The sequence below is a fragment of the Pinus tabuliformis genome, chromosome 2_1 (assembly GCF_031772625.1).
Source record: "Pinus tabuliformis cultivar Carrire ecotype Pingquan chromosome 2_1, CPIR1, whole genome shotgun sequence".
NCBI classification, from domain to species: Eukaryota; Viridiplantae; Streptophyta; class Pinopsida; order Pinales; family Pinaceae; genus Pinus; species Pinus tabuliformis.
Genome location: NC_142299.1, coordinates 246,768,748 through 246,783,477, shown reverse-complemented (window position 1 = coordinate 246,783,477; position 14,730 = coordinate 246,768,748). Strand labels below are relative to the sequence as shown.

Sequence of the window (14,730 nt, the reverse complement as noted above, 5' to 3'; positions counted from 1 at the left end):
TGATTTCGGGAATCACCTAGCCACCAGCTGGGTGGGTGGCTGGGCCGCCTGGATGGCACCAGCCTAGGTGGCCCTCCCGCCCCCCTGGCTGGTGGCTAGGAGATTCCAGGCCGCGCCACCCCGGTGGCCTCCCCGCCCGCCTCGCTGGTGGCTGGGTGATTTCGGGAATCAACCAGTAACGAGCCACCCGCCCAGCTGGTGGCTGGGTGATTCCCGGGCGGGTTGGGTGATTCCGAGAATCAACCAACCACCAGTCGGGCAGGTGGCTGGTGGATGGTTGATTCCCAGAATCACCCAGCCACCAGCCTGGCGGGTAGTTGGCGACTGGTTGATTCTCGAAATCAACCAGCCACCAGCCGCCCCCCGGCTGGTGGCTGGGTGATTCCAGAAATCAACCAGCCAATAACTCAGCAGCTGGCTGGTGTCTGGTTGATTCCCGGAATCACCTAGCCACTAGCCGGGCGGATGCTGGTTGATTCCCGGAATCACCCAGCCACCAGCCGGGCAGGCGACTGGTTGATTTCGGAAATCAACCAGCCACTAGGCGGGTGGGCGGCTGGTGGCTGGGTGATTCCCACCAGCCAGGCGGGCGGGCGGGCGGGTCGCCAGGGTGGGGTGGCCTGGAATCTCGTAGTCACCATCCGGGCGGGCCACCGGGGTGGCACCAACCTAGGCCGCGCCACCTCTGCGGCTCGCCCGCCTGCCCGGCTGGTGGCTGGGTGATTCTCACCCGACTTGTGGCTAGTTGATTCGTGGAATCACCCAGCCACCAACCAAGTGATTGGCTGGTGGCTGGTTGATTCCCAAAATCACCCGGCCATCATCCAGGCAGGCGGCTGGGTGATTCCGGGAATCAACCAGCCACCATCTGCCCGCCTGCTGGTGGCTGGGTGATTCCAGGAATCACCCAACCACCATCTGAGCGGGCGGCCGGGCTGGCGCGGCCTAGGCTAGCACCACCCCGGTGGCCCACCCGCCTGCCCAGCTGATGGCTGGGAGATTCTGGGCCGTGCCACCTCAGCGGCCTGCCCGCCCGCCTCGCTGGTGGCTGGGTGATTCCAATAATCAACGAGTGACTAGCCGCTCGCTGGTGGCTGGGTGATTCCGAGAATCAACCAACGACTAGTCGCCCACCTGGCAGGTGACTAGGTGATGCTGGGTGATTCCGGGAATCAACCAGCCACCAGCCGGCTGCCCGGCTGGTGGCTGGTTGATTCCCAGAATCACCCAGCCACAAGCTGGGTGGGCGGTTGGTGGCTGGTTGATTTCGGGAATCAACTAGCCACCAGCCGGGTGGGCGGCTAATGGCTGGTTGATTCTGGCAGAATCAACCAATCGGGCGGGCGGCTGATGGCTGGTTGATTTCGGGAATCAACCAGCTAGACGGCGGCTGGTGGTTGGGTGATTCCCACCAGTCGGGCGGGCAGTTGGTGGCTGGTTGATTCCCGGAATCACCCAGCCACCAGTCGGGCAGGCGGCTGGTGGCTGGTTGATTCCCAGAATCACCCAGCCACCAGTCGCCCGCCCTGCTGGTGGCTGGGTGATTCCGGGAATGAACCAGCCACTAGCCGTCCGCCCGGCTAGTGGCTCGTTGATTCCCGGAATCAAAAGAAAAAAGAGAGATAGTTAACATTTATAAAAAACCACAATTATTGATTAACTATCTTATAGACATTTGTTCAGATGAAGGAGGTTGGGTTCTGGATTTATTTTCTGTCTCAGGTAAGTTTTATTATATGGAATTGAATTTCAATATGTTATTTTTTAATAAGTCATTGTACTAATTTAGTTCATTATTTCTTTTGTGCTTGATAATTAGGTACAACACTAGCATGTTACCTTCAAAAAGGAAGAAATTGCATTGCAATTGAAAAATATCCAGTACAGTGCAATTTCATTCAGCAAAGAATTAATGTTCTTCAATTTCTTCCAGATGCAATGCAAGAAATTGGGTTGAAGAAAGGGGACTTTAGTGAATCACGTGTGGAAAAAAAGGCAAAGGAACCCCAACCACCATTACATGGAATGTTTGGAAAGACATACATTGGGAGATTCGCAGACATCAAAGACCCATTAGAAGAGGAAAATGAGCAAAAGGAAACATAAAATATTGTGGAAGAAGACAATGATGAAACTCTAGAGGACGAAGAGTTTGGATTACGTAACATTGTTGATTAAATTTAAGTTATGCTTGTAAATCAAGCTTTGCAATGTTTTGACTTTGACATTTTATGAGAAGAATAAACACTCAATTAGGGTTGTTATACGTTCAATATTTGTAATATGTGATTTTCGCATTGATTTTTAAGTTAATCATTATTTTTTTTTTTAAATGATTATTATTATTTTTTTGACATGAAATTCATAAAAAAACTATTATTTAACGATTTTTATTTAAAATTATCGTATAAAAATTGTGATTTTGACATGTCAATTCTAACAAAAAATTATCAAAACATGTAGTTTTTAGTTATATTTATGTTAAAAATGGTTATTTTTATGTCCATTGTTAAAAAATATTGTTTTTTAGAAACAATTATTTCATGTGTATTGAAAAATTAATTAAGGATGTATAAATATGTAGAATATCGAAAATTTTAAATATTGACCTCCTAATTTAAAAATGCAAAACAATAAAAACCTCACTAAAAAAAAAGATTAAAATTAAAATTAAAAACAAGAAAATGTGAAGAAAACGACCACTTCAAAAATGATCAAATTTACAAAATAATTATTTACATTTTATACATTAGAAAATTTAAAGCCAAAACACAGGTCTTTTAAAAAAAGGGGGTGATGCAGAATACTCACTTTTTTAAATCAGCATGAAAATCACTATCATTCTAAAACGATTCTAAAACGTAATGTACATAAAAAAATTAAAGTGCCAAAAACTATGCTCTGAAAAGAACATGTTCGTTCTACATCACCCCTTTTCAAAATCAGGTCACTTTTTTGCTATCTCTACGAAACGGGTAACAGTATCAGTTCCCGTTTCAAAGTTTACATTGTTAAAAACACCTCAAGGAAGAAGACATGAAGCAGAGATTCACCTAGCAAAAGGCAGGAAAAAGGAAGAAGGGCTGACAATGACAAGAAGTCAACAACAAGATCAAGGAGAAGAAGAAAGAAGCTCTCATCAAGAAACTAATGTATGGGAGAAGGAGCTAGAGTTACTGGAGAAATGGCAAAAAGCACCAGTACCTGATGAAAACTACAAGATATCTTCCACATTTCTTCCTCAGTCCTTGTCACATTCGACTTTGAGAGGAATTGGCAGAGACAAAGAGATCGCTGGTAGAGGTCGCATGCCACCCCCTTTTGCTAGACACCTTCAAGGCCCATGCATGGGGCTTGAGATATATGGTCTAGCCATGGGACCTCCTGCAGTTCATCATCCTTTGGATATGTTACCACCGCCAGAAGTGTTGGAACATAAGCTTACAACACAAGGTGCAGAGATGCAAAGTCCTGCAACGGAAAATCAAAGGTTAGCTACAACACATGGAGCTTTCAGACAAGATCTTGTTATGTCTCAACTTGAATTGGAGTGATTGAATTCGCATATTGCAGCTATGCGGATTGATAAGGATCAGAAAATTAGAAGTGTTTTTGACAAAATTGCAAATATGGAGGCAGATCTCCGGGCTAGTGAATCTATCATGGCAGAGTTGCAACAAGCTCGTTCTGATGTATAGAGTCTTCAATCAGCTAGACAAGATTTAAATGAGCAAGTGCAACAGCTAAAGCAAGAATTGCAGTGAGCCCATGTAGAAGTTCAATAGATTCCTACTATGCATACAGAAGTAGATAGCTTAAGGCAAGAGTTTCAACGTGGAAGGGCTGCATTTGAGTATGAAAAGACTGTAAGCAGTAAGCAAGTAGTAAAGGAAGCAAAAGCAGAGGAACAAGTTCACAACTGTGAACCAGGGCAAGGAAGCATTATTAGAAAAGATGACGCGGAGGAAAAGCTTGAAAACTCTTTGAAGGAGTTAAATCAACACACTGAAGTGTTGATGAAAGAAGAAAGTCCAGAACAAGAAGTCGAAATACTGTTGAAAGGAGACACACAGTCTAAATATGTGAAACAGAGGAAGATGCAGCTGGACAGCAGCAACTAGTTAAAGCAGGAAGGAAGAATTAATGAAGAAGACAAGCAAGAAGACCTACTAGAAGCAGAGATTGAAAACATAAGGAAGCTGATGTTGAAGTAGACCAGAAGGCAAAGGTTGGCAGCATCAGAAAAGGTGATCAGTCAAGTACTAAAATATTTTCAGTAGGTTTAGAGAATTTGTCCAAATGATCCTGATGCCACCAAGAATCTTAAAGATACCGAGATAACAGTCTAAAAAGTTAGACTTATTGAGGCCATCTCAATGAATGATCTTGAGAATCATTCTGTTGTGGTTTCCACTGATTTTTGTTCAATAGAGGTAGAGCCCCAGTATGCTGGTGTTAGAATAGAAGGAGAAAATGTAACATTGGAATTTGTGAAGAAAATGATGGATGACTTCAAGAATCAGAAAAATATACACAGAAGGTATGCATTTCAAATATTATTGCAAATAAAGGATTTGTTGGAGGCGATGCCATCGCTGGTTGACGTCAATATTCCAAATGGAAAGCAATTCACTGTTTGTGGTGACATCCATGGTCAGTGTTATGACCTTTTGAACAACTTTGAGATTAATGGGCTTCCTTCAGAGGACAATCCTTATCTTTTTAATGGTGATTTTTGTTGAAAAGTGTGCAACAAGAAATTCTTGTTGAGAATACAATGAGATGATGGAGCTTAGTGGAAAGGAGTCGCCTTCACTGAGTGGTCCCGTAGGCAAGTTTTGGCACAAAGTCTATTTTTAGACTATGTCTATTTTTAGACATATGGATCATGGTCTATGAGTTGCAGGATGTTGTTTATGGATGATTGGTCATGTTGGGAAAAATAGATGTACTTCTATTTTTGGATCACAGCAGGAGTGATCAGAGTCTATTTTTAGACTATCAAGTAAAAATAGAAACAGTCAAATATTATTAGCCCTTAGTAATATTTGGACTCTAAACTTTATCTTATTCTCTTGGAGCACTTCAGCTAGAGCTACAGATGTGGCACATGCAACTGCCTGAAGGAATCACGTGGTTACCTATGGGTTCACTGAGCTATTGCATGAAGGACTTCAATTAGAACTCAAGTGGTCGAGTTCTGTGGAGTTAGATGATTAGTTAATGGAGTTTTGTTTAGTTTGACTTAGTTGAACTAGTTGTATTTAGTCTAACTGATCAATAGAGTAAGTGATGAGTTGTGTGAATTAGTTATTAATTAATTCACTAATTATTAACTCATAATGCAACTGAAGAATACATCAGTTAACTCAGTGCATGGATAGTTCAGTGGAGACAAGTGTTAGAGGTGAGTGAAAGGGTGAGTTGTGACTATCAGTTGTGCATGAGATCTTGCACAATCAATGGATTGAGTATACCAATGAGTATTCGCAGTATTTTCCCAGTATTATAGCCTGTGCTCACGTGATTTCCAATGTGAGTGATTTTCCAAGGTAAATAGAACTTGGAACGAGTTTGGATTCATTCATTCTCAGCAGGTATTGTGCAGTGGAGGCAGGCAAGCAGCGGAGGAGATTTGGAGATCAGATTTGAGTTGTATTGTGTGTAACAGGTGGAGCTAGTACTGATTACTTGTGAAGAGTATTGTACTATGTATTGTTACATGTTCTTAATCAATATAATATACAGATAGTTGGGGTTTTTAGCGAGATGCTTTCCCCAGGAAAATACTGTGTTGATATGTGTGATTGATGCTTCTATGTGCGCATGTTATTGTTTCTTCTTCTGTAAATTGATGATCAACGTCGAGGAGGTTATGTATTATGCATGTATTCTGCAATAGTGTATAATCGGGATAATCTCTGTGAATATGTGTCATATTATTCAAAATTTCTACAATTTTGTTGATTGAGGATCATTTTCAGTTGAAGTCATACTTGTACTATTTGCATTCAAGTGTATGTGTCCAACTGGACACTATCTTGCAAGAGGAAATCATGAAAGCAGGAGTATCAACAATATTTATGGTTTTGAGGGTGAAGTCAACTCCAAATACAGTGAAAGCATGGTTGAGCTTTTCACTGAAGTGTTTTTCTGCTTGCCTTTGGCTCATGTCCTCAATGACAAGATTTTTGTTGTCCATGGTGGTCTTTTTAGTGTTGATGGTATAAAACTGGATGATATCAATGAAATTGATCGATTCCAAGAGCCACCTGAAGAGGGTCTAAAGTGTGAAAATACTTTGGAGTGATCCACAGCCTCGTAAAGGGCATGGGCCCAGTGAACGAGATGTTGGTTTATCTTTTGGATAAGTTGTGACCAAAAGGTTTTTCCAAGAAAACAATCTTGAGCTGGTGGTCAAGTCTCATGAAGTTAAAGAGGAAGGTTATGAAATTGAACGTGATGGCAAACTTATTATGGTTTTCTCAGCTCCAAACTATTGTGACCAGAGAAGGAAGATGAAACAGGAAGCAGCTGACATGCAGCAAAAACGGAGGAGGAGAGCATATGGACAACTCCTGAACGAAGTCTGGGGCCTAGGAGAAAAAAATCTCTTTTTGAAAGCACATGATCACGAGATCATGAATGTTTTCAAGTGTGGGAGTCTGATGCAGGAGCATCTAGACTTGGCCAGCAATGTGACATGGTGGTCACATGTTGTGGCTAATACAAGATTGGAGGAAGACTTAGTTGTTAAATTTGTATTAATTTCAATAAGTGTAAGTAGTTAAGAGTGGTCTAATTCTGAACAGAATTAGGAATAAATGGTAAGTGATCCTCCCTGCGTGGAGATCAAGCCAAGTGGTCTAGTTTGTTTAGATGAGGATAGGATTGACTTCTAACTGTACAGCTAATTCCTCCATGTGTGGAAAGAAGTAGTTAGATATGACATATGTATAACTTCTTTTTGGAGTTGCAGAAGCGGAGGAGGCCGCAAGGGAGGAGACAGAGAAAAAAAAAAAGAGGACCCGAGGCACTTGTAAGCCTAAGGGCAACATAGAATTCCAAGATTGTGTTTGTTTCCTGCAGTATTGATTGGGGTTCTCTAGTCTTGATAGTTTTTATTGGGTTTTCTTCATTTAGTCTCCACTGTTCAGAGGATGGCTTTGTGACTGAGACGCCTACCTAGAGAGTTATGGAAACAACTGGTAATATTATCAAGACGATTTTCTTTCCTCAATGTGAGTTCGAAATAGTTTTTTTTTCTTCCATTCTTTCATCAATTAGTTGTTTGCTATTTGCAAGTTTTGATTCCTGGGTTTCGAGAACCGTATGGACTAATTTGTTATTAAAGATTGTCTCTTATGAGTTATGGGAATGGAGGATGGATGATGTTAACCGCTTTGATGCGAGGAAGGCGTTTTGAAATTCAAACCCTTCTTGCCCTGTAGACTGACAGAGTAGTTCAAGCAGGATCGTGTTCGTTTAGCAATCAAATCTCAAAGGGAGAAAATGCCTACCGAAACCTTATAGAAAAAGATAGACATGCAATCCTGAGAATAGGGCCTAGAACTAGAGACATGGTACAAGAGAAGAAATCTGGAGGAGGAATGCACAGCTGGCAGGATCTTTTCTCGAAATCCTTCCAGACAAACAAAGACATGGTTTCAGAAATCAATTGAAAAACTAGAGACATAATTTTAACGAGAGGTTGAACAAACAGTTCCAGCAACAGCGTAAATCTGAGAAGCACAGAGACATAATATTAACGAGAGGCCGAACAAGCAGTTCTAGCAACAATGTAAATCCGAGAAGCATAGAGACATAATATTAAAGAGAGGCTGAATAAGCAGTTCCATCAACAACGTTTTTTGCTTTTGTACATGCACTGGTGATGCGGGCTATCCTGCCTCTCATGACAGAGTTTAAGGTGGAAATTGGTATGAATGAATGGTTGATTCAGTTGTGCCAGAGGTTCAGAGGTTGTCAGTGATTGATTGAGTTTTAGTGGTTGGTTGATGCAAATATAGTTGATGGTTGTATTGCAGTGGTGATTGATTTTGAGCTTCAATGTTGTTGATAGGTCCAGTATGAAAATTGGATGAAATGTGGCCTTCAAATTATGGTGTTGTGTTCCAGGAGTATACAGTATGAAAATTTATGAAATGAGGTCCCTGGAGGAGGAGAGAAGGTTGTAGCCTTCTGTAGGTTGGCGCCTCCGTACTAGTAAACATATTGGCTAGAACAAGAGCTAGGGGGTTGTAGCTCCCTTCCAGTAGTAGCTGGAGAATGAGAGAGGTTGTAGCCTTCTGCAGGTAGAAGCCTGTGTACTGGTATGAGTCTGCACTAGTACAATGTTGTAAACAGATTTTCTTATTATTAAAAGAAGACAGAGACAATAGCAACAGGTGGTTTTCCCCCACATAGGGTTTCCACCTTAAATCTTTGTGTTCATGTGTGTTGCTTATGTGTGATGGTTCACTCTGTTATTAACTGCATATGGTTATTGTTTAATGTTTAATAAAGTATTGATGCATAGATTAAAGATCAACATATGATGAATTAACTAAATCATTAGTTTGTTGGATATATGCTTGTTTCCTTAAGCACAGTTGCTTGTACATGTGGGTTACCCACATGGAAGTAGTGTATACAAATTTGAGTATGAAAAGAGAAAGACTATTGACTTGACTAACACTGATTCACGTCCCCCCCCCCCACTTTGAGTATTATTTACAACAACATAATGTCTTCCTCCTAGGGCCTTCTGTCAACCTTCCATGCCTCCTAGAGGATGGCTAGAAGTCATTTATGGCTTGGTCGTGGGCCTAGAAGGCCTCAAACCCATCCTAAGCCCTAGACGACAGCCCTAGAGGACTTGTTGTGGACCCTTAATGCCTATATGGCCTATCCGCAACTCTTTTACAAAATTTTCCTCCCTCCTTTTCCTTTCACTCTCCCTTTTTGGCCTCTTTTTTATCCTTTTCAGCATCTCTGCCACCTTCTTCCCTAGACACTACGCCTTTTAGTCCTCTTCTAGCCCAACACTAGCCCTATTGGACCTAGTGTTAGCCTACCTTGGCCTTAATTTTCCCTCTGTCCATCTCTGAAATTTCTAGACTGAATATTGGTGGGTTTTGCAGGAAGAAATTGGCTCAAATCTTGTGTTTTTCATATGGCATATTCATCTGAAAAAAATTGGACGAAAATAGATAATTTGTCTTCAAGGCCTTAGGCCTAGGGTTTGATATCTAAACCCTTATTTTCTCACTTTTTTTCTACAAATGTAATAAATTATCCATAACAGTGATTTAAGTTCTCTACAATCTCTTCTAAATAGTCCCAACACAATAAAAAATTCATGGTAAAATTTTTCTAGTGTTTTGGCTATTTGGGCATTGAATATTGGGCTTAGATCTATTTATTTGTTGAATGGAATATCTTTGCATAATCAAATAGATCAGATCTGATATACTCTAGAAGGAACACATTAAGAGGCATAAATTTGATTAATGTGATGTCTAACATATTGCCTTAACATCTAAATGTCTTAGGCATCAATCTTTTGGCATAAATCTCCAATTTATAGTGACTTATAACTTTGAATAAAAGTGTGATCAGATCTGATATCTTCTAAATAATACATCTTAAGAGGGATAAAATTTCATGATTTTATATTGGGAATGTTGTTTTATCACTTAGCAATTGCTGGGCACAATTTGGCACACACTCTCACATTGGTAGTTCATTGTTTACATAATTTTCTCACTATTGTAATAAGTGATTTCAGATCTGATATATCTCTTAGTAATTCATCATAAGAGGGTTAATTAGCTTGTATTTTCACTTGACAAGTCTCTTAGAATTTCATTGGTCATAATTCGTTTTACATGCTTCCTAATTTATTGATCTAAAGTTGTTACTTGTTGTTGTCCTAAGAGTTTAGTAATTTCTCATAAGATATAAGATCCCTCTTTGTTCATGCTTTATTATTGCTCTTGTTTCATGGTTTTGTAGAAAATTGACTTAAGTGCACTAACACATTTGTTGTTGTGAGTTGATCTACAAGTTTCAAGTTCACATCTAATAAATACTCACTAAAGCAATCTTATCTTAAAATATCTTGGTGTTAAATATCTTAACTCTCTTTGGGCATATTAGTATCTTGAGATTTAAGTGACATTGCCTCTTGATATCTAATTATGTTGGAAAGTGATAAATTGGCATTTGAGTGTCTTATTCTAATTGTGTTTCATAAATATTGAGGTAGCTCTTTCTTTCTTGAGTATCTTGCAGTCCAATTGTTTAAAGAGCATTGATAAAGGAATTTTTGGAAAATTACTAAGCACATTGATATATCTATATTTGTCAGGCCAGGTAATAACTCCACGAAATTCAATTCATTGATTTCATTTAGGTTGTTGTTTATTATATACATGAGGGACAGGTTGTTCATTTCATCTCCCGGTGACTATTCATATTCTCCATTATTTATTTACATCAATTTCATTGATTCACCCAATCTTGGTGACTAGGTGTCAACATTCCCCCCCTTAATCTGAAGGGATGTTTGTGAGTCCAAGCATCATTCTGAATCTTTCAAGTTTTTCTCTGCTAAGCGCTTTGGTGAAGATGTTTTCAATTTGCTCATTCGTGGAACAATGGTGGAGATGGATTGTTTTGGCCTAAACATGATGTCAAATCAAATGATATTTATTATTGATGTGCTTCGTTTGATCATGGAACTTTGGGTTCTTGGCCAACTTTATTGCAGAGGTATTGTCAATCATTAGTGGAGTTGATTGTACGTGTTTTACCTGCAAATTTTCAAGAATTTTCCTAAGCCACACAATTTCTTTTGTTGCTTCAGCTGCTGCCACGTATTCTGCTGCTGTTGTAGAATCTGTTGGAAATGATTGTTTACATGATCTCTAGGAGACAACTCCTAATCCAAGACTCATAGCATATCCTGAAGTAGATACCCCATTTTCTTTGTCTCCATCGAAGTCTGAATTATAGTATCCAATCAAGCTGAAGTCGTCCACCTGTGTATACTTGATTCCAAAATCTTGAGTTCCCTTCAAGTACCTTAGAACTCTTTTTGTAGCAGACCAATGTCCCTCACAAGGCTTTTGCATAAACCTGGAGAGGATTCCAACAGCAAACTAAATGTCTCGTCTGGTAGTAGTTAGGTAGTTGAGACTTCTTACAAGTTGTCTATATTTTGTTGCATCCTCAAATTCTTTTCCTTCAATAGATGTGAGCTTTAAGTTTTGTTCAATTGGAGTAGTAAGAGGATTGCATTCTGTCATGCCAAACCTGTTCAACAGATCTCCAATATATCTCTTTTGAGAAAGAAATATGGACTTCGGATGTTGGGTTACTTCAATACCAAGATAGTAATGAACATAGCCCAAATCAGTCATTTCAAAACATACCCCAGGAATGTTTGAAAAGCATTAGATTTTTTCTTCAATAAATAAACCTAACACATTCTGGTGTAGTCATCAATAAATGCCATCATATATTTATTTCCATTTGTAGAAGGAACAGGCATTGGACCACATAAATCTGAATGAATGAGTTCAAGTTTTCTATGTTCTCTTGAATGTGAATCATGAAAAGACTATTTTCTATGCTTTCCTAGAATGCAAACATTACATTGCTTAAGTTTCCTAGGAATTGTAGGTAAACCAGCAACACCATTTTTCTTCAACAAGCAGAGGCTGTCATAGTTCAAATGTCCAAATATAGCATGCCATAATAAACTTGATGGAAGTGTACCTTCTTCATAATGAGAATTGTATGAGAAATTTTGTGCACAAGTAGAGGTTCCTTGCAGCTTGAGAAGCCTTTCTTCTTCTATTCCCCTCATGACAAGTGAGTGGTCAGATGCTTTTCTTACCTCAAGCTTGCCATCAAACATATGAATGGAGTGACCTTGCTAGCGGATGTGGACCAAGGACAACAAGTTTCTCTTGAGCTGTGGGAGATATAGAAGATGATGCAGAAGAAAGTTTGTAAGACCGGGTAGTTTAAGCCTGATTGTGCCAAGCCCTGATGGCTTGATTTTTGATTGGTCTGCAAAGTATACTGCTCCATCAACATTGTCAGTAAATTCTTCAAAAAAATCTTTTCTATGAGTCATGTGGCAGGTTGCTCCTGAATCAAGCAACCAATCATTTTTCCAAGAAGCAAGTGAAGCATTAAATAAATCTTCATTTACTCCAATATTACATTGTGCCACAACATAGTGAGCGGATTCAGGTGCTTTACCTTTGTCTGTATCATCAGTTTTACCTTTCTATTGGTTTCTTTGCTGCTCAATTTTGTCCCATGGTAACTTGCATGTAGAGGCATCATGTGATCCATTTCTTTTGCAGTGTATGCAGTGCAAATCTGCCTTTTCTCCTTGAGAGTGTCTGCCCCCCCTACCTCTGAAATATCTTCCTCTTCCTTTTCGACCACCTCTTCCTCTTGGAGAATCTTGAGCAGAATGCTTTTCTTTATGAGCAAGGCACACAACCTCTTCAGAAGATTCAAGAGCTGTCTTCTTTCCAAAAGCTTTCTCTCTTTCAGCAAACTTTTTCACAAGAGAGTCAAAGGTGATATCTTTGAGATTTCCATTTTCTTGCAATGACTCAAGATAATTGGAGTAAGTAGGATAAAATGCCTTGAGAAAAGTGATAAGAGGAATATCCAATTCAACCTTAGTGGATTTGATATCATGCATTATAGACTTCACTTCAGATGTAAGAGCAAGAGGATCACTATTTTGTAGTTAAAGAGTGAAGAGTTTAATCATGAGTTGAACAACTTCAAGTGCAGAATGTGAGTCAAATAGTTCTTTTAGCTTTTGTAAGGCTTCAAAGGCAGTTGAAAATGATGAAATATGGTGACTCACCTCTTCATTTAAAGATGCTGCGACTAATGCATAAGCTTTTTTGTTCTTGTTTTCCCAAATGACGAGCTCTTCGTTTGAGGTAGGTTGTTCTAGTTCACTGTCTCCATCTCTGACACACACTCCTTTCCACAACTCATTGAAAATGAGGGTGTGTTTTATCATCTGGGACCACTTAGGATAGTTCTCCTTGCCAGTGAGAACTATTCCCACAATAGATATGATTGAATGCATACTGTAAAAAAAAACTTATGCTAGGAAAATGTGCTTCAAAATACTATAGCCTTATTCTTCCTTCTTCATTCAATATACAAAGATCAAAACTATATTCTATGCATATAGACTATAACAAAAAAAAAATTGTATTACAGTATGGTTGCAATTCAAGAGAAATAATATATAAGTTATTATATAAGTCTTCAAACTCAGCTTCTGTACTTTTGCATCTTCAAAACCTTCTTGACAATCTTCTGTTCTTCGACCAAAAATGATCTAATAATTCAGTCACGTATAGCTGAACTAGATAAAACGCCTCCATAGGCTCTGTTAACTATTCTCCAGTTCCTACTAAGCCTCAACCTCTTGTACTTAGCAGGTCTCAGATGGGGAATCCCATGAATTCTCTTGCTGGTAACAGGGCATTTAGGTCCGCTAGCCCTCTTTTTTGCAGTAACAATGGACAAGTCGTCTCACGATCAACAAGGGGCAGTGAGCGTGTATTATAAGGCATTGGTCACGAAAAGAAAGCGGCTCCGAGCAAGCCAATCTTAAAGCCTGTGCTAAGAGAAGAAGCTCGAAAGAATATTTGAGACACGGGGCTCCTAGATCATCTGCTCAAGCATATGACAGACATCGTCATCACAAATGGAGAGCATTTCAGGCGCCGTCATAATGCTGAAGGGGCCATGGAATACTGGCTTGAGCCAGCAGGGCTTATGGAGATAAGAAAGCAGGCCGGTATTGTAGAAATTTTGAATAATATGACACTTATTCACAGAGATTATCCTGATTATACACTATTGCGGAATACATGCATAATACATAATCTCCTCTATGTTGATCATCAATTTAGCAGCATCAAAAACAATGAAACATCAATCGCATGCACACATTAACACAGTATGTAACCCGAGGAAAGCATACAGCTAAAAACCCCACACTATCTGTATATTATAATGACTGAGAACATGTAACAATACATAGTACAATACTCCTCGCAAGTACTCAGTACTATCTCCACCTGTTACACACAAACTAGCTCAGATTTGAAGCCTCAAGTCTTCTCCATTGTTTGCCTGCCTCCACTGCGCAATCCTACAAGAGAAATAATCACCCACACTGGAAATCATGTTAGCACAAGCTATATTACCCTTGGTATTGGCCTACACTGTGTAATTCTCATTGGCATAACTCAATCCCATTGATTGTGCAAGATCTCATGTACAACTATAGTCACAACTGATAGCAATCTCATCCTCTAACACCTGTCTCCACTGAACTGTACATGCACTGACATGCAACTGATTTAACTGATGTATTATTTAGTTGCTTTATGAGTTAATAACAACTCATCATTAGTTTGTTTGTAGTTAGACTAAATACAACTATTTTAACCAAGTCAAACTGAACACAACTCCATCAACTCCACATCCAACTCCACCAAACTCAACCACATGAGTTCTAACTGAAGTCCTGCATGCAATAGCTCAACTGACTCATAAGAAAAGCGTATTTCCTTCTGAAAGCTGCATGTGCCACATCTGCAGCTCAAACTGAAGTGCTCCAAGAGAATAAGATAATGTTTATAGTCCAAATATTATTATGAGACA

The 14,730-nt window shown here is 39.7% G+C and overlaps 2 pseudogenes; both read left to right on the top strand.

Annotated features, from left to right (window-relative positions):
- The first annotated feature begins 3,296 nt into the window (after positions 1-3,296).
- Positions 3,297-4,121, top strand: LOC149199610 (protein FLX-like 2; annotated as a pseudogene).
- A 22-nt stretch (positions 4,122-4,143) lies between these two features.
- On the top strand, positions 4,144-13,672 carry LOC149199609 (serine/threonine-protein phosphatase 5-like; annotated as a pseudogene).
- Positions 13,673-14,730: the final 1,058 nt, after the last annotated feature.